The sequence below is a fragment of the Syngnathus floridae genome, chromosome 3, assembly GCF_059516105.1.
Source record: "Syngnathus floridae isolate MCC-2025c chromosome 3, RoL_Sflo_1.0, whole genome shotgun sequence".
Taxonomy (NCBI): domain Eukaryota; kingdom Metazoa; phylum Chordata; class Actinopteri; order Syngnathiformes; family Syngnathidae; genus Syngnathus; species Syngnathus floridae.
Genome location: NC_142415.1, coordinates 524,248 through 545,296, shown reverse-complemented (window position 1 = coordinate 545,296; position 21,049 = coordinate 524,248). Strand labels below are relative to the sequence as shown.

General features: G+C 41.3%; 1 protein-coding gene and 1 pseudogene across 9 annotated transcripts in view; both read left to right on the top strand.

The window, feature by feature from the left end:
• Positions 1 to 21,049, top strand: part of LOC148400041 (SH3 and multiple ankyrin repeat domains protein 2-like) — a 267,857-nt gene that overhangs the window by 189,346 nt on the left and 57,462 nt on the right. The window lies entirely within an intron of this gene.
• On the top strand, positions 10,590 to 12,900 carry LOC148400043 (general transcription factor II-I repeat domain-containing protein 2 pseudogene; annotated as a pseudogene).

The window sequence follows — 21,049 nt, the reverse complement described above, 5'->3', positions numbered from 1 at the left end:
ATTTCATGCATGACTGGCCGAGGCTACGATGTGATATTTCAAATTTTTGTTTTTGCTATTACGGCTTTGGTAACCAAAACCCAAACAAGAGGACAATTTTTGTATACAAAAGTAGTGGTGTTTACTGCTGGCTTCCCTTCTTTTGCCTGCACCTAGCACAGTGAAATCATAACCTATGTCACGATGACTTACTGATGCTTGATACAGATCTCGTCTTTTGTTCCTGCCCTTGTCTTGGAAGCACTTGTGACGGCACGACACAAAAGTCATCACTCACGTTGTTATAGTCTAATATCATCAATCGTGGAGATTGAATGTCCTCACATTCTCTCAAATGACCATGTTTTGCATCCAATCCTACGTAAACATTATGTCGAGATATGCTAACCTGCGTTTTCGAATGAGTGCGCCAGATCTTTTTGCCTCCGGCAAAATTATTTACATTTATTTACATGATTTACAAACTCTAAAGGGAGCATAGATATAACTGTAAGAACACCCAATCAGAGGACAAGCACAATGTCTATTTTAAGCTTTCTTATGACTTCATAGCTATCGTGTCTCTTGCAAGCAGCCCTGCAATGAAAATGGGTTTATTTTGTGATGCTGCTAAATGGAGCATCATTGTTTGTGTGTGTGCAGCTCTTGCGCTTTACAATTTCTACACCCAAATCCTTTCTTCTCATATTTTTCCCATTAGCCTCTTTACACACCTTTAAACATGTCTCCTTCTGTCTTTAAGTCACTAATGCAGATGTCGCATTGTATGGTCATGTTCAAAACTATATTGAAGGGCTTTATAATGTTTATAATGCTCACAGCTGCCCAGCCTGTAGCAAGTGAGCCATGAATTGTTTGTGTTACAGCTCATATGCTATAATTAGCATGAACAAATTAATTCTGCAGTGATTGATAACGATCATGGTACTTTTATTTTTCCAGTGAGAATGGTTTTGATTCTGTATTTGGTCTGCACGCATTTTAATGTATTTGTGTACGAGACCTACATTAAGCTACAACTGAAAAAGCATCGTCCTAGCACAACCCCATTCTAAAGAACATTGTTTCACTGGAAAACATTTAAAGCGTTGTTGCGTCATGTTGTCCTACTTTATAGCTAAAAATAATTTTAAGAAACATGATCCGTTTTAAAGCCCGACATTAACAGTGTCTCGATGGTACAGGACAATTGTGGCACTGTATTGCGCCAACGCAATACTTACACCGCCCCAATCGGGTCAGTACAAATGCCATTAGTAAATACCATGATATCAACGCATATTTGCTCTTTTGTTTTTAATATGTTGCGTTTTAGCCACTTAAATTGTTCAATCCATTCTACCACATTACGTTGCACATATCAAGTTCCCTCAAGAAATAGCTCACATATAAAGCCTAGAAGAAAGAGCTGTGTAGATCTGCACTTTGTACTCAGTAAATTAACTAAGTTACCGTATTTTTCACACCATAAGGCACACTTAAAAGCCTTTAATTTGATCAAAAAATGAAGGTGCGACTTTTAATAAGGTGCGCCTTTTGTGTGGACCAAATTCCAAAATCTGTTAAGTTGTTTTGTGTGACTTCCGTAATATACAGGCGAAATATGAAGACCCGATTAACCAATCAGAGGACATAATGTTTTACGTAGATCGGGGCAAAAAGACAATCAGAGGACTAGACGTAACACGTAGAGGAGTACGTACCTCCGCCGCCATTGGTAAATAAATACTATCGTTTGTGCAAAATACGTACCTCCGCCGCTACTGAAAATAAATACAACTGTTTGTTCAAATCTGTAAAGTTGTTTTGTGTGACTTTCACCGAGGTACCTACTTTGGCTCAACACCGGCCATACTCCGTCACGAGCTCAACAATATGCATGCATTCGCCGTGCTCCTTTATTATTTCGAGTTTCATATCTATACTCTTAGGAGACGTACTCGACTACACTGCTTAGCGCCGAGACAAACAGAGAATGACAGAGCAGAAGATGTGGGTGGCTGCTGCATCGGTTCGGAAGTCGAAATTTAGTTCGTAAGTAGATGCAAAAAAACCACGAGGCTCCGGTTCGTATCTCGAAAAGTTCATAAGTATAGGCGTTCGTAAGTAGAGGTACCACTGTAATAGTAATAATTTACACGCAAATAATAGTGATAGATGAAGTCTAATTGATAATTGATCTAACAAAATAGATAGACCAATAACCAATGCTAGAAATGTTTGTGAGTCAAATTTTACATATTTACTACACGACATAAAAACACATTGAATAAGAAAACAGGAAATCGCAGATTTATCAGTTTTTTCTGAACTGTCCCATGAAGCTTTGCTGGGCTAGAACGCTGAACGCTCTATATATGCTATATTCAACATGAATAAATGAAAACAAAGACGAGGGCAGTCGAAAACACTGTCGTTTACAACAGCTCTTGCTCGCCCTCCTTGTTTTCTGGATGGGAGCTCACGTGTGGTTTAGAATTCTTAGCAAGTACGCAGTGTAAATAAATTGGCCCATGCGGGTGTCGTCATCTTCTTTTGTGCCAAGGCGTATTTTAAATCACTTTGTTGGCAGTGCAAGACCATATTTTAGTCAAGGTTACCTGACGCTATAATGCAGTGTGCATTCTCATAGCCAACTAGGACTGGCTATAAAATCAAAAGGCAAAACCACCACGCTGTCATGATGTAAGAAGGGACAAAAAGTCAAGTCAAGTCAAGTCAAGTTTATTTGTATAGCCCTAAATCACAAACAGTCTCAAAGGGCTTCACATAGCCAAAATTGACAATTATTCTCAAAGCATCCCCTGATCATAAGCTCCCAAAAGGGCAAGGAAAAACTCAAAAAACCCCTGCCAGGGGAAAATGAGAAACCTTGAGAAGGGACCACAGATGGAAGGATCCCCCTTTCAGGATCACCAGGTTGTAATGGATGCAGAGAGTACACAAGTAATACATAATATGAAAATCAATGAAAAAAAATGGATGTCGGAGGTGCCCTCGATTGTCCTGGCAGTGTCTTCAAGGAGGTTGAGCTGCAGTTTCTTCATCTTGAATTGGTCCCCGAGAATCCAGCTAGCCGCTATCAGCTTTTGAGCCACCTAACCCTAACCCTAACCCTCCCCAGCCGGGGAGGAGGTGGGCAGAGAGAACAGAACAAACTCCGGCTAAATCGGCCATCACAAGTTAGTTAAAGGCCATCTCATAGAAATGTGTCTTCAAACGTGTCTTAAATGTTTCTACTGAGGTAGTAGTTCTAATATCCATTGGTAGGGCATTCCAAAGCTCTGGAGCCCGAATAGAGAATGCTCTAGACCCTGCAGACATTTTCTTGGCCCTCGGTATAACTAAAAGACTAGCGTTTTGCGAACGAAGGTTACGAGACGGAACATAAGGAACGACTAGGTCGACGAGATATGAAGGCGCTAAGCCATGCAGTGATTTATAGGTTAGTAGAAGAACCTTGAAGTCACATCTTAAATGGACCGGGAGCCAATGTAATTTGGCTAATATTGGGGTAATGTGATCAAATTTTCTTGACCGTGAGAGCAGCCTCGCAGCGGCATTTTGCACTAACTGTAGACTTTTGATACTGGATTTAGGAAGACCAGAGAATAATACATTACAGTAGTCCAGGCGCGACGTGACGAACGCATGTATAATAGTTTCCGCATCCCCGGTCGAGAGGATAGGACGAATCTTAGCAATATTACGAAGGTGAAAAAACGCAATCCTGGTTATATTCTTAATGTGTTTTTGAAAGGAGAGCGTTTGGTCAAATATTACCCCGAGATTAGTTACCGTATCACTCTGAGTGATAGTACGGTTATCTATAGTTATAGTGGTTTCCTTAAATAAATGCTGATAACGAGTAGGACCAATTATCAACATCTCAGTTTTATCCGGGTTAAGACGAAGGAAGTTGAGAGACATCCATTGCTTAATCTCCGCAAGGCACGCCTCGAGATTACAGCAGTTCTGTGGATCTGTCATCGATAACGGCATATATAATTGGGTGTCATCCGCGTAGCATTGAAAACTAATATTATATTTACGTATTATGTCCCCAAGCGGAATCATATAAATATTAAATAAAATCGGTCCGAGTACCGATCCCTGTGGGACACCACACGTAATATTATATTTACGTATTATGTCCCCAAGCGGAATCATATAAATATTAAATAAAATCGGTCCGAGTACCGATCCCTATGGGACACCACACGTAACATTATAAAGCTCAGAGGACGTATTACCATGGACCACTCGGTGCGTCCTGCCTGATAGATAGGAATTGAACCAGCTTAGTGCTGATCCTGAGATACCAACACAACTTTTAAGACGCCCTAATAAAATATCGAAGTCTACAGTGTCAAAGGCAGCACTAAGATCAAGTAGTAACAATACAGACGACGTATTTGAATCCATAGCTATGAGGACATCATTAGTCACTTTAGCAAGTGCTGTCTCTGTAGAATGATTAGCTCTAAAACCAGACTGAAAAGAGTCATATCGATTATTAGCGACCATGTAATCAATAAGCTGCTGTGCTACTACTTTTTCGAGAAGTTTTGCTATGAATGGGAGGTTTGAAACTGGCCTATAATTACTGAGACAGTCCGGGTCAAGATTTGCTCGCTTAAGTAGTGGTTTAATAATAGCGGTTTTAAAGGCTATTGGCACTATCCCAGAGGAAACAGACAGATTGATTATATTTAAGACGGACGGTCCTAAAATTGGAAATAATTCTTGAAGTAGTTTGGCTGGAAGCGGGTCGAGTAAACATGTTGTTTGTTTAGCCGTACTAACCAATTTTGTAAGCATTTCAAGGGACACGCTTTTAAAATTTGAAAAAAAAAAAATACTTTTGAGAGAGAGGAGCAATCACTGTTCTGCTATTTTTGTCTTGTCAAGTTTTCGTATTTATTAAACTTACTTATAAATCATTTTAATGATAGGGGCAGGGATGACAAGCAAAATAAGTCTCTTTTTCTGACCTGTTTCACCATCCACTTAGACCACATTGTAGCATTCGATGAAAATAAATGTGAGTTTACTGACTTACTCTCCCGGGATCTGTGAAACACATAACAGTATATTGTAGCATATATAGGCAGCAAGCCTAAATGTATGTTAGGCCAGGTTCATATTGAAGGCAACCGAGATGAGTTTTTTGCCTGTATGCGACCTGCATCTGTTTTTTTTAATGACAGTTTGAAGGTCATAAGTATAAATCGCACCAGCCATAAAATGCATAATAAAGAAGAAAAATACATATATAAGTTGCACCGGAGTATAAGTCGCATTTTTAGGGGAAATTTATTTGATAAAATCCAACACCAAGAACAGACATGTCATCTTGAAAGGCAATTTAAAATAAAAATAGAATAGGCACCAAAAGGGCTGAAGGTGCGGTATGCTAACGTTACATAAACACATAAACAAGGAACTGAGTATGTGCTTGACGTAACATATTAAGAGTTATTCAAATAACTATAGCATAAATAACATCCATCTATCGAAACATTGATATTCCAAATCGCGTCATTCCAAATCATTAAATCCAATGAAATCTTCATCCTCGGTGTCACTTATAAACAACTCCGCTAACCCCAGAAGTAGAAGATGCAGCGCTTCCTCTTCTACGTGGCTTACATCAGACTCATTGTCAGTTGCAGTTCCAATTATTCCACAGGCCGAGAGCGTTTTAGTGTGAAAGTAACATGTGAAATGATATAATGTGTTAATAATTTCACACATGAGTCAATCCTGAATATAAGTCGCATCCCCGGCAAACTATGAAAAAAACTGCGACTTATAGTCCGGAAAAAAACGGTATTAGGAAAATTCATCCATCCATCCATCCATCTTCTTCCGCTTATCCGGGGTCGGGTCACGGGGGCAGCAGCTTTAGGAGGGACTCCCAGACTTCCCTCTCCCCAGCCACTTCATCCAGCTCATCCCGGGGGATCCCAAGGCGTTCCCAGGCCAGCTGAGAGACATAGTCTCTCCAGCGCGTCCTGGGTCGTCCCCGGGGTCTCCTACCGGTGGGACATGCCCGGAACACCTCCCCAGGGAGGCGTCCAGGAGGCATCCTGATAAGATGCCCGAGCCACCTCATCTGGCTCCTCTCAACATGGAGGAGTAGCGACTCTACTCCGAGTCTCTCCCGGATGACCGAGCTTCTCACCCTATCTCTAAGGGAGAGCCCGGACATCCTGCGGAGAAAACTCATTTCGGCCGCTTGTATCCGAGATCTCGTTCTTTCGGTCACGACCCATAGCTCGTGACCATAGGTGAGGGTAGGAGCGTAAATCGACCGGTAAATTGAGAGCTTTGCCTTTTGGCTCAGCTCTCTCTTCACCACAACGGACCGGTACAGGGTCCGCATTACTGCCGACGCTGCACCGATCCGCCTGTCGATCTCACGCTCCATCCTCCCCTCACTCGTGAACAAGACTCCAAGATACTTGAACTCTTCCACTTGGGGCAGGATCTCATCCCCGATCCGGAGAGGGCATTCCACCCTTTTCCGATCGAGGACCATGGACTCGGATTTGGAGGTGCTGACCCTCATCCCGACCGCTTCACACTCGGCTGCGAATCGTTCCAGCGAGAGCTGGAGATCACGGCCTGAAGAAGCCAACAGCACCACGTCATCTGCAAAAAGCAGAGACGCGATGCTGAGGTCCCCAAACCGGACCCCCTCAACGCCTCGGCTGCGCCTAGAAATTCTGTCCATAAAAATTATGAACAGAATCGGTGACAAAGGGCAGCCTTGGCGGAGTCCAACCCTCACTGGGAACGAATCCGTCTTACTGCCGGAAATGCGGACCAGACTCTGGCATCGGTGATACAGGGACCGAACCGCCCTTATCAGTTGGCTCGGCACCCCGTACTCCCGAAGCACCCTCCACAGAACCTCCCGAGGGACACGGTCGAACGCCTTCTCCAAGTCCACAAAACACATGTGGACTGGTTGGGCGAACTCCCATGCACCCTCGAGGAATTAGGAAAATTGTTAATATATTTTTTTTAATTTATGTATTTTAAGAGAAAATTATTCAAAATAATGAACAGTATGTTATGTTGGGTGGCAGCATGGTGGAGCACTGGTTAGCACGTCCGCCTCACAGTTCAGAGTTGCAGGCTTCGACTACGGCGCTGGCCTTCCTGTGTGGACTTTGTATGTTCTCCCTGTGGCTGCGTAGGTTTTCTCCAGGTACTCCAGATTATTCCCATATTCCAAAGACATGGTAGGCTAATTGACCACTCCAACTTGTCCGTAGGTGTGGTTGTGAGTGTGAATGGGTGTTTGTCTATGTGTGCCTTGCAAATTGCCACTCAACGAGTTCAGGGTGTCCCCCGCCTACTGCCCGAAATCAGCTGTGATAGACTCCAGCGTGTCTACGACCCTCGTGAGGATAATGGATGGATGGGTGGACTATGCCATGCTTTCAGCAAATGTAGCATTTGTAGTACACAGTGGAGTATTTGGGGTTTGCTGCTTAAACGATGAACAAATACCGAACGCAGATTTTGGGTGCAAGTCTCAGCTCTTTAAATACACTGTAAAGAATTTCAATTACTGGCAGAAGGGATACAGTAATTGTTATTTTACAATGTACCTACCGTAATTTATTTTAACATTGTATTACTGTTTTTTGAATTACATTATATTACTGTAGGATAACAGTAAGTGGTGCATCCACTGTTTATTTGAACAGTTATCTACTGCATGGTTGACATTGTTGTTTTAGCATAGTTATGGCCAACAGTAATCCTTTTTGTTCTCATGAACAAGTTTGTTGCTAACTAGCCAGTATGCCTGATTCATTCTGCAACGCTACAATACGTCATACATATTGTGCTGTCAGAATCTGACTTGAGCTGGTTACTAAATAGCTTTTGTGTGGGTTTGTCCCGTACAGGTGATTCTTTCATTATTATTTTTTCTTGCATATCCTGGTCAAGGCCGTGGGGAGCTTATGCCTGCTGACATCATGTTCTTCTGTAAAAATGTGCGTGACAATTTGACTTGAATTTGAAAATTCTCATTCGGCTTGAGTTTATAAGAGTCACGTTGCTTAGAAATGATGTTTTATTTTATTTGTTTATTATTTTTTGACTTCAAAGACTTGGAGATTTGGAGTTGAAGGATGGTAACATGACAGATGGCAACACAATAAAATGTATTACACATTTTCTACACTGTTATTGTGTCATGAACAATGTGATTCATTTATTTACTGGATGTTCACACTGCCCAGTGGCACATACAATTAATCTAAGTTGCAACAGAGTGAATATCAGGCCTTAAACACAGCGCTACTACGTCGTTACTGTGCGTCCACCTCCGATTGTTGTCATGGAGACGGGGCACTAAAATTTAGGGCTTGTCATAGTTGTGTTGTGCTATGGAGAGAAAATAAGTAAAAGAGAAGATGAATGTGGTTGTTTATACAGTAGAAAGGGACACTTTTAGACAGCAATATTACAAGAGTTATGAATGAAGTACAACAACTGTAATTCATCACACATTTTATTTATTATAAAAAATCCCTTGATTTTTTATTTTTATTCATTGATTAGCCAATTTTGACTTTTTTTTAACTTTTTTTATTTTTCTTTAGCACAGTTTTCCCTACTTTCACTCATCTGATTTAATGGTCTTCTGCATTAAAAAATCTTTGATACCTGAGAAGAAAGAAATATATTTACAAATATAAATATATTTAATATATACTATGAATGCTCTGATTAATCGGTGGCTGAGCGTTATTGGCCGATATTCGTGAGAAAGTGATTGATCATTGAATTCAGTCAGGCCCTTGATGGCCATTCACTCACATTTTCTCTGGCTCTAACTCTGGTGAAAGTATTTTCACAATGCTATTATTTGTTTTTAGCATAATCTCACAATTTCACAAACAACCTATAGCCACAGTTTGTTTGAAAAAAAAAAAAGAAACTGACAAATGTTAGCATTTAAATATGACAGACATTAAATTACTGACAACAGAAACACACTTGTATAGCTATGGTCTTCTTCCCCGCCTTTTCTTTTTCATCTTTTCCGGCAGCCGCGAGGACCATTTATTTTCTATAGTTTTTCAGTCGCCGCATCGCAAAATTTGGGCACCATAAAGCCTTGTGTAACGCTTCCACTATAAACAGATGTGTGATATCTCTATCCATTTTCTGTACCGCTTGTCCCCACGGGGGTCGCAGGCATGCTGGAGCCTATCCCAGCAGTCATCAAGCAGGGGACACCCTGAACCGGTTGCCAGCCAATTGCAGGGCACACAGAGAAGAACAACCATCCGCACTCCCTCCTACGGGCAATTTGGAGTGCTCAAACAGCCTACCATACATGTTTTCCCGACATGGGAGGAAAGAGCAGTGCCCAGAGAAAACCAACACAGGCACGGGGAGAACATGGAAACTCCACAGAGGGAGGGCCGTAGGTGGAATCGACCCGCAATGTCTGAACTGTGAGGCGGACGTGCTAACCAGTGCCCCACTGTGCCGCCATACCTTATATATAGTATATATTTTGTTTTAAACCACATTTTAGAGCTACAATTTCAATACGAATACCGTGACAGTACGATATATTCAAGGATATTGTGCTGTCAGAATATGACTTGAGCTGGTTACTAAATAGTTTTTGTGTGCCTTTGTCCTTATGCTCCCCTTACAGGTGATTCATTCATTCATTTTTTTTGGTCGCATATCCTGGTCAAGGCCGTGGGGAGCTAATGCCTGCTGACATCAGATGTAGGGTGGACTGCACTCTGGACTGATCATTCATCAATCACATTGCACATAAACTATTCACACTCACATTCACACCATAACTGAATGGCAACTGAACCCATGCTCTCTACGTACACAGAAGTTATACGAGGGTGCCACCACACCATTAGTGACTACTCCCTTTACAGTTGTAAACTGCAGCACGCATCGGAACATAAATTATTGTTAATTAACATGCTTTTGTGGAGCTGACTGTAGTGCAAGGATTTAGAATCTAGACACTACTACTGAACAGCATCAAAGGAACATATTTTGATGCTTTACGTCATTTATGCTTCACGTCTTATAAATCATTCTGATTTGGAGCCTCTATGTCACACATGTCAGAGTCAAGGCTCGCGGGCCGGATGTGGCCCGCGAGAAGGTTTTTTTACGGCCCCTGGGATGATCTTGATTTACTATTAGAACCGGCCCGCAGACCGCAGCAAGCCGGCAGCCCGCAGATCTTTTACACGCACCAATACTACATTTCCCACAATGCAACGGTGACGCACCGAGCAGTACGCTGCTTCATTTCAGTGTTTATTATTAGCACAGCAGTCGTCAGCATAACTGTAAAATTAACTTTCAGATACCCATCAAAAATGGCAAAAAGGAAGGTGGACACTGAGAACCGGGGGTTTCAAACAAGGTGGGAGTCGGAGTATATGTTCACGGAGGTAGCTGGAAAACCTGAGTGTCTTCTGTGTGGAGAAAGTGTGGCGGTACTGAAAGAGTATAATCTGAGACGACATTATGAAACGAAACACGCGGACAAAAACAAGAATATGGACATGGAAAAAAGGCTACAGAAGGCCGAGGAATTAAAACGAGGCCTCAAATCTCGACAGGCTCTGTTCAAAAAAGCTAAATCACAAGGCCAGGCTGCTGTCAAGGCCAGTTTTATTTTGGCAGAAGAGAACGCTAAATCAGCCCGGCCATTTATGGAGGGGGATTTCATCAAAAACTGTATGATTAAAGTTTGTGACGGTTTGCCCAGAAAAAAGGCAACTCTTTTTAAATGCGAGTCTGAGCAGAAACACCATTGCCGAGCGAGTAGACCAGTTGTCCACCAATCTAAAAGAGCAGCTTGTGAAAAAGGGAAAAGATTTCATCGCATATTCCTTGGCTGTGGATGAGAGCACCGACATTTCGGACATTGCCCAGTTGTCAATTTTCATTCGCGGAGTGGACTCCAGCCTAAGCGTGACAGAGGAATTTTTGGCTTTACGTCCGATGCATGGCACAACTACGGGTCATGATTTGTATAACGAGGTGTCAAGATGTGTAAATGAGATGGAGCTGCCTTGGGAAAAACTCATGGGTTTGACAACCGACGGAGCACCTGCGATGTGTGGACAGAGGAGCGGATTGGTGGCGAAGATACGGGAAAAGATGCAAGAGGAAAACGCGACAGGTGAGCTGGCAGCTTATCATTGTATCATACACCAGGAAGCATTGTGCGGTAAAGCCTTGAAAATGGAACATGTAATGAGCATCATCACGCGCACAGTTAACTTTATCAGAGCCAAAGGTTTAAATCACCGCCAGTTCAAGGAATTTCTGACGGAGTTAGAAACGGAGCATGGTGATTTGCGTTATCACACAGAGGTGCGATGGCTAAACCATGGAAAGGTGCTCCAAAGATGTTTCGAGCTTCGTGAGGAGATTTGTCTGTCCTTGGACAGCAAAGGGAAAGACACAACACAACTCAGAGACGAGATGTTTCTGTGTGAAATGTCTTTTCTTTGTGACATTACGAGTCATCTGAATGCAATAAACTTGCAGCTGCAGGGTCGGGATCGTGTCATCTCTGATATGTACAGTACAGTGAAGGCATTTAAAACCAAACTGACTCTGTGGGAGACGCAGATGCGGAAAGAACATTTGAGCCACTTTCCCAGCTGCCAGACCATGAAAGAGAAGCTCTCTACCAGTGTGTTCCCGAGCGCACAGTTTGCTGATAAAATAGGTATGCTTGCCGCTGACTTTCGACGCCGATTTGCTGACTTTGAAGCACAAAAAAACAGGTTTGAACTGCTCGGTAATCCATTTGCTGCTGACGTGGAAAGCTCACCAAACTTCCAAATGGAGTTGATTGACCTCCAATGCAATGATGCACTGAGGGCAAAATATGCGGCAGTGGGTGCTGCGGAGTTTGCCCGTTTCCTCCCCGACACAATGCCCCAGCTGCGCATCCAGGCTGCTCAAATGTTGTCTATGTTTGGCAGCACATACCTGTGTGAACAACTGTTTTCTTTGATGAACCTGAACAAAACATCACACAGAAGTCGACTTACTGCTGAACACCTTCACTCAATTCTGAGGATTTCCTCAGCTCAGAGCCTTACCCCGAACATTGATGAACTTGTGGAAAAGATGGGACACCACCAAGTAGCACCCTCAACCTCAAACAAGTGAACATTTCTGTGCAATCACATATTTAGAGTTTTTACTCAGTTCAAGTTTAAAAGTTAAAGTTTAATATTTTTTTTCACTGCATGTTACATCTCCTTGAGGAAAGTGTTTTTGATTAATAGATTTTTGCACTTTATTTTATTGCATTTCAATCCAATTATATTTTAAAAATATTTCAGTTGAGTGGATGATAGAAAATTGCTATTATTTTTTTCTTTGAAGTAAATTTAGCCCACTTTTGCTAAAATAGAAAGTTTAAAAGTTAAAGTTTAGTATTTGTTTTCACTGCATGTTACTTCTCCTTGAGGAAAGTGTTGTTTTTGATTAATAGATTTTTGCACTTTATTTTATTGTATTTCAATCCAATTATATTTTAAAAATATTTCAGTTGAGTGGATGATAGAAAATTGCTATTATTTTTTTCTTTGAAGTAAATTTAGCCCACTTTTGCTAAAATAGAAAATATAGGTTACTGATGGTGCCTTAAACCAGTGTTTCCCAACCTTTCTTGAGCCATGGCACATATTTTATGTTGCAAAAAATCACACGGCACACCACCAAACAAAAATGTCACAAAACGTATATATAATGAAATATAATGAACATTTATTGTCAATTCACTTACTCAGTGTGAAATTTGGCCCTGTTTGGTTGAACACAACGCTGATATTCTTGCAGGAATTGAAGAAAGACAAACACGAAGATCTTCCTCAACAGCTCTGAGTCTCTCTCTTTTCTTAGTCTTTAAAGTAGTCATGCTTTAAAAGCCCAGCTCACATAGATAGGTTGTGGAGAAAGGGAGAAGAGCTGAAATTGCTTTGTTTCCCAGAATAGGGAACTCCTTGGCAGCAGTCAGCCAAAAACTGTCCAAAGGTACATCCGAAAAGCGCAGCTTAAGACCACGATCTTGTCTCAGTTCAGTTATTTCTTCCTGCTCCTGCAAAGTCATGTCCCTTCCAACTGCAGTTGAGCTATATGGGTTCCTCACCCAGTCAAGGCAATCAGTGGAAAGTGAAGGGAAATAACATGACAACTTCTGCTCCAAACTTTGCAGATGTTTACCTATTGTCTCACACAGTGCAGCTCTGTTGACACTCTGCCATTTCTGGGTGTTTGGGAACATTTCTAGGTTGGCACTTTCCATGTGTTGTTCCCAGAGCAGCACCTTTGAACGAAACCCCTGTATTTTATCTGTACTTGTGAGCAGGTTTTTGTTTCGACCTTGCATTCGCGTGTTCAAGTCATTCAGATGTTTAAATATGTCTGCCAGATATGCCAGTCTTGCACACCACTCATCATTTGAGAGCAAGTTAGCGTCATCGTGCTTCTCATTTGTCAAAAACACTTTGAGTTCCTCCCTTAGCTCATAAACACGACTTAAAACTTTGCCACGGGAAAGCCACCGGACCTCCGTGTGGAGCAATATGCTCCTGCCCCATTTCCTCACACAATGATGTAAACATGCGGCTTTTTACTGGTCTCGTCTTCACAAAGTTTATCATGCGCACAACATCTTCCATTACAGGAGCTAGGTTTGCTGGTAATGTTTTGGCAACAAGTGCTTCCCGGTGCAGAAAACAATGCGTCGCGATGACTTTTGGATTTTGGTCTCTCACTCTGTTTACAAATCCTTTGGTGCGCCCGAGCATGGCAGCTGCTCCATCGGTGCAAACGCTTACGCAGTCTTGCCACTTCAGTCCTCCTTGTTCAATGTACTCTGACACAACTCGAAAAAATTCTTCTCCTGTTGTTCTTTCTGGCAATTCCTTGCAAAACAGAAAGTTTTCACTGATGGTGTCTCCGTCTACAAAGCGCACATTTGCCAGAAGCTGCGCGTGTCCACTGATATCCGTAGATTCATCAATTTGCAAAGCGAATTTCCCACTAATGTGCAACTTTTCCAAAACTGTCTTCTCAATGTCTGCAGACATGTCTTGAATACGTCTGGAAATGGTATTATTTGATAGAGGGACTTGGGCTATTTCTTTAACAGCGCCAGCATCTCTTTCAAGATAATTTTGCAGGCGGGCATTATTAACGTCTCTCCTACGGTGTGTGCCTGTTTTGATTTGGCGATGAGTTCAGCAACTTGGTAACTAGCTCTAAGAGCTTTCTCACCCGTCTTGGTGTTTTTCCTCAGTAGCTCTGCCTGTTTCCCAGTTCGTTCACGCAGTTGAACAAAATAGTCCATACTCTTGTTTTGTAGTGACGGGTGTTTTGTATCTAAATGGCGTTTGAGTTTACTGGGAACCATGGCACTGTTGGACTACTTTTCCCCGCACACCAGGCATAGCGGAGTTGCCGCACTTTTTTCTCCGGTAAAAGTAAATCCAAAGGCAAGATAGCCTTCATTATATTGTCTTAAGCTCACCTTTTTTGCTTTCTTCTGACCAGTGCTCATGCTAGGGCCTTCATCTGGGTCAGAATTTTCTTCAGGACCCAGGTCAGATTGAGTACTTTTTCTTTTCAAATATTTATCCATTGCTATTACCTGCACTGTCTCACTCGAGGATAACTATGAACTTCCTACTGCTAGAGTAGACATATCGCGCTGATACACAGCCCTCTATTGCAAGAGCATTTAATTGCCCTGTCTATCACTACATGCTTCTCACTTTGAAACAATTAGACGAAACTGGGCGGCACACCTGATGATTCGTCACAGCACACTTGTGTGCCGCGGCACAGCGGTTGGGAAACACTGCCTTAAACAATACAGGTTTCTTTCATTTAATGTTCATGTTATGGGGATTTTTATATAAAGGAAATTTGTCATTTCGTGTCTGTTGAAAATTAAAGATTACTGACAGAGCCATAAGAAAATATTGCTTTATTTATCTGATCATATTGGTATATATTTGTTAGGTTTTTAGTAGGTTCAATTAGGTTCACTAGACTATATGCATCATTTAAAAAAAAATCAATGAACATTCGATCAGTCCGGCCCTCGGCTTGTAGCTAAAATTTTTATTTGGCCCTCCGTCCATTTGACTTTGACACCCCTGCTCTATGTGATTGTCTACCCATTTACATCTTCTTCAAGTGACCCTTATCCAGACATCGATATGCCTTCATATGTGTGAATCAGTCATAGTCGGGTTGAATAAAAATACAGGATTTCATTAGGGTAGATTGAAAGGGGTTCAGTTTTAGTGTGGCCCATTTGAAGTTTGGCCAACTATTTGCTCAATATTAATGCAAAACTAAAGTCTACCCTCACAGATCAGTTTCACCACACAAAAGCCCTAAAGACACAAAAAGTCACATGACTTAAAGTCTTAAAATAACAGAGTGGCAACACCACTTCCTATAAATAATGAATTTATCGGTGCAGCGCATAAAGAGCAGCATGCCTGAACCTGCTGTGCTCTGGGAGCTGATGTTTATTTTTAAATCAAGCCCAACGCAGGGCACCGTTGAAATGCGGCATGAGAGCAAAACCTTTCAAGTTGGCTTCACAGAGAAAAGAAGCAAATGGGTCGTGACATTTGGCAGAGAAGCCCATTGACATAAAACAGAAACAAATGAATTCCTCTTTAATGATGACTTGTTATGATGATCCACCCCTCCGAACAGTGATCAAAACCTCAGCACCACTCCCACCTTCAGCAGTATCACACAGCAACTGTTGCTAAGCAACCACGAACATGCTATGTGTCACTGTGGACACACTGATAATGCAGCTTTTAAGAGTAAAGCTTCGCTGAGACGCAGGAGATACAGATGTGTGGTTTGCAGTATCAAAAAACGATGCATTACCTAAAAGTGAATTAAGTGCTGGAGGATGGATGTATCAGCATCTGCACAATGTGATGTATACTTTGTAGTTTTGGAACATAGTTGGTAGTTCTACCACTAGTGATTGGGGTTGATTGTAATAACTAATTCCAAAGTCATCAGCCACTCAAAAACATTTGCCATGTCGTAGTGACTAACAAAATGTAGCTTTCTTGCTGTTATTGCATGTGTTTATATCCACGTTGTAGAAGTAGTATTATACACAGTGGAACCTGCAAAGGGGAACGCAATTTGTTCTCTGGAGATTTGTGATGGAAACATTGTTTTGGGTAGTTGTTGTAGTTAAGACCAGACATACCGAGACGAAGACATTACTAGGACTCGAAAGTATCTCAACCAAAACAAGACCAAGACTTTTGGAGGTCAAATTGCGACAAGACACCCACCCGCCCTAAAAAAAATAACAAAATCTGGTGGTATTTACTTTGTACCAGTTAGCACAGTGTTAGCTTTCAGTTTCATTGCTGAGCCAAATGATCAAATTTCTGCAGCTGAAGCACCAACATAGAGGACAATGTAGACTACAACGATCTCCCGTTGATCGTGTGTAAAACATGGACCATTTACTGGTGTAATGAATAATGTTTTCATTGAATGAGAATGAGAACCTGCTTAGGGGTTTGACGAATACCTGGAATGTTCATTGTTTGTTTTTGTGTTAGCTTGCAGTGCGATGAAAGCTAAATTGGCTGTAAAATTAAGTCACAGTTAGCTCTGAATGTTAGCAAAAACAAAAGCATCACAGGTGAAAAAGAGCTTATTTTTGCTTATTGTCTTAGAATGGGTGTTCTGATTTTAACTTTGTTTATTTAACGGTTACTTTAGGCCTACTGTACTATATGAAATTCTTTTGGAAACCAAACTTAATTACTGATGAATTGTTTTATATTTTTTTCTAAATTTTCTGGGTCGCTGCATCTTAAGTAGTCTTCCCTCTCGCTTTCTGTGTGCAGGGTCTGTAGCACTCCAGGCGACACCGGTAAGGAAGCGCAGCACCCGCCTTCCGTGTTTGTTACTGTTCACATTTCTCACTGATCACAATTATACTGGCTTGGTCTTGACTGGTTTTGATTAAATATATACAGAGTCCGCCCTGTCAGAGACTGAGACAAGACAGAGTAAAAATGGTTTCAATTCCGAGACGAGACAGAGACAGATCAATGACATACCAGGTCTGCCGAACCCCTGAAGCCGACTAATCGAACCCCTAGGGTTCGATCGAACCCAGGTTAAGAACCACTGTTCTATTCATTTCAAATGTCTTTTGAAAACTGCTAAAAAAAAAAAAAAAATTATTTGATATAAAACATTTTGTTTTAGCGAAGTGAGCAGAGTTATTTTCCCTGGTAACTACTTTCATTAAAAATGTATGTGGGCATTGATTTCCATAAATTATTTGGTTGGTTAAGGTTGCAAGGTTTGTCAGTTGACCATCTTACCATATTGGCGTGATACATGGCATGAACTATTGGTGTTCAGATACCGAGGTACTGCCTGGCAACAGGTGGGCAATTAATTTTGCAAAGCGTTCACATGAGAAACTCGAACGTTTGCCGAGGGCCTAGCCAACATGGCAACCTCGATTTTGAATATATTATTAGGGCCCGAGCATCGAACACTGCAAGGAGCATTGTTGTGTCTAGCAGCCAGGCACTGGTAACAGGGTCTAAACAGGGCAAAACATGTTTGTGTCATATTAACTCTCCATCCACATTGAACACTTTGTTCTTGAACTCGATATTCTTTTCGTCAAGTATAAAATGACCTGATAAATATTATGCGAAATTCAAGCATTTTTGCTGCATTGCATGTCTGCATATCATATTTATTTTACAGGGCTTTGGACTGCGACCTCAAATAATTCATTCATTCGTTCATTCATTGCACGCACACACACACACAAGTGTTGGAATATCTGGACCACAGTCAACAAGAGGAGGTTCCCAACTGTGAATGGAAACATTACACAACATTCTACATTTTACATGAATTTACACAACAGTGCACAGTACAGTACATTCTTTGAAAATTCATTTTTTATACCAGATATATTGAACAGAATTTCAATATACTCTGTTCGGTGGTGCACTGGTTAGCATGCCCGCCTCACAGTTCGGAGGGTGCAGATTCGATTCCACCTCTGGCTTTCCCTGTGTGGAGTTTGCATGTTCTCCCCCGTGCATGCGTAGGTTTTTCCTGGGAACTTTGGTCTCCTCCCACATCCTCAAAACATGCTTAATAGGTCGATTGAGCATTGATTGTAATATTTTTACATAAGAATGTGTGCATGTTTGTGAAGGGATTGCATAGAGACTGTAGTTTAGGTGTGGGTTCAACTTTCTCATTAAGTGAAACTTGACCCCTTGTCTTACCAATTAAAAAAAAAGATTGTAAAAAATATTATTTCATTTAAATGTATTTAAAAAAAATTGGGACGAGACCTGATTAATTAATTATGATATAGTATCAGTGTATAGCATTTTCAGCAATGAAACAATAAACCTGCTCCTGAGTGTTCCAATGATTTCATCATCTCACTTTTAACACCACCCCATTGACATGTTGACTTCATAAAAATCGTCCCTCTTGTTTTCACGAATAGAAATACAGGTAAAATGTACAGATCTTGCAACAAGACACGTGCTGAAGAAAAGAAAGCAAATCAACATTGTCACGAAGCGCCCACCTTAATCATCCATCCATACTACCTCCATTTTCAGGACTGATTGTCCTCATTGTCATGTGTGTACTGGGGCCTGTCCGAGCTGACTGTGACTATAAATCCTGTAGTGGTTATTTGTGGAAAATCCTCACAAATCTTAATAAACAGACCTGGTCTGAAGTATGTATTGTTATCAGTCACGTACACATTTATTGTTGCAGTCGTAAAAGCTTTCTAATAAACAAGTTGCTCTGTCCCCCTCTCCTTCTTCCTCCCTACTTTTATTGGATTAAACCGGCCCAGCCACCACAGACCGGATTAAAGTAATAGTTTATGCCTTTATTGGTCGGATTAGAATTGAGCTATTGAATTAGGTGTCAGTAACTGCAGTAGAAAACCATGCTTATCATCAAAGAGAATTAAAATCCAGATGAATTACCATCTGACCACTTTCAGTTAAATGCAAGGAGGATAAAAAGCATTTTAGTTAAGTTGAAGAAAGGTTTCTTGTGTGTCCATGTGAGCGTGTATGTACGTCTCTATCTGTAACCATCACTGTTGTATAATAGGGTGGCGGAAGTTGATTACGTAATTTTAACTCTATACAAAATAAATGTGCGTGTTTGTGTGAAAGAGGTCATCGTGAAACAGCTGTTGTGGTGTTTCTAATGAATAAAATCCCTGTTCCAGTGATGTGTGTTCCCACTGCTTTACTTTGTGAGAGTAAAAGAGATTTTTCACTGAAATTCTTTTTCATGCCATCTCCCTCTATCATTTCCATTTTCCTACACTTACGCTATCCATAGATATTATTGAGAAATGGAGGTGTGCGGGAGAGTCCATCAAGCCTGAATTTCTACAGTTGAAAAGGGAGATAGTAAAGGGCATTCTATCTGATCTCAGATGTTATTGTAGTTCATATTGTCAGCAGACATTGGAGCTGACTAAACATTTAATCTTTTATTTTTACTAATGTTTAAGATCGCCAGACAAATGTAGATAGCAGATAAAAGATATAGAAAGAAAACTAAATATAGTTTCTAAAAGTACCTGGACCTGTGTGGAGAAAATACTTGATCTCTAAATTTAGTAGCAGGTTGAAATCAAACGTTTTGTCTAACTGCCAATGTGTCTTGTACTAATCTGTGGAGATATTTTGGTCCACTCCTCTTTAAAGAATTGTTTTAATTCAGCAACTCTGGACGGTTGTCGTGCATGAGTGGTTTTATTGTTTGTTAAGTCATGAACACTGACCTTAACTGAGGCAAGGGCGGTTAGCAGTTCTTATGACGCTGTCCTGGATTCCTTTTGACCTCCTGGATGAGTTGTCGCTGCTGTCTTGGTTGGGTATTTTTTTGTAGGCAGGCCGTTCATCACTGTTTCATGTTTTCTCCATTTGTAGACAACAGCTCTCACCTTGCTCTGCTGGAATCCTGAAGTTCTTAGAATGTTTTCCCCCAAACCTATGAATGTCAATTACCGTATTTCACGCACTATTAGGCGCACTTAAAAACTTAAAATTTACTCAAAAAACCACAGTGCGCCTTATAATGCAGAGCGCCTTATATATGAATCAATTGATGAATTTGTTGATCCATACTGGTTGTACACAGCGCTCTGCCAAAATGTTTCAGTACGTTTTAGTACGACTAGTAAATTACAAGGTCGCATCGCTTCCCAGTATTACGGCAACCGTGGTCAGGGGGCGTCATTGAAAAGCTGTTGTACCCGCGAGGCTATTTTATTTCAAAATACGCTGCTCCGTTAATGTTTTCGAGTACGTTTACGGATCAATATCCAACGGAATCATAAATATGCAGCACCAATGTGTTAAATCAGTCTGTAGTCGGTTCCCATCACTTTTATGGGAGAGTGTTTGAGAAACGTGATTGTTTACAGAGGGCTGCCACGACACTTTGCTGAGGCTCATGGGAGTCTGCGAGCTGAGGCTCATGGGAGTTTGCGGGTGGCTAATGCTATAATGATAGCTGCTATACGCACGAGGCTATTTCATCTCAAAATAGGCTGCTCTGTTAATGTTTCGAGTAAATTTACGGATTGATATAGAAGGGAAACATACTAAGTAAGCAGTACCAATGTGTTAGAGCGAACTTTAGTCAGTTCCGATCATTTTATAGGAGATAGTTTGTGAAACGCGATTGTTTACAGGGGGCTGCCACGACACTTTGCTGTGGCTCATGGGAGTCTGCGAGCTGAGGCTCATGGGAGTTTGTGGGTGGCTAATGCTATAATGATAGCTGCTATACGCACAAGGCTATTTCAACTCAATATAGGCTGCTCCGTTAATGTTTGGAGTAAATTTACGGATCGATATGGAAGGGAAACATAAGTAAGCAGTACCAATGTGTTAGACCG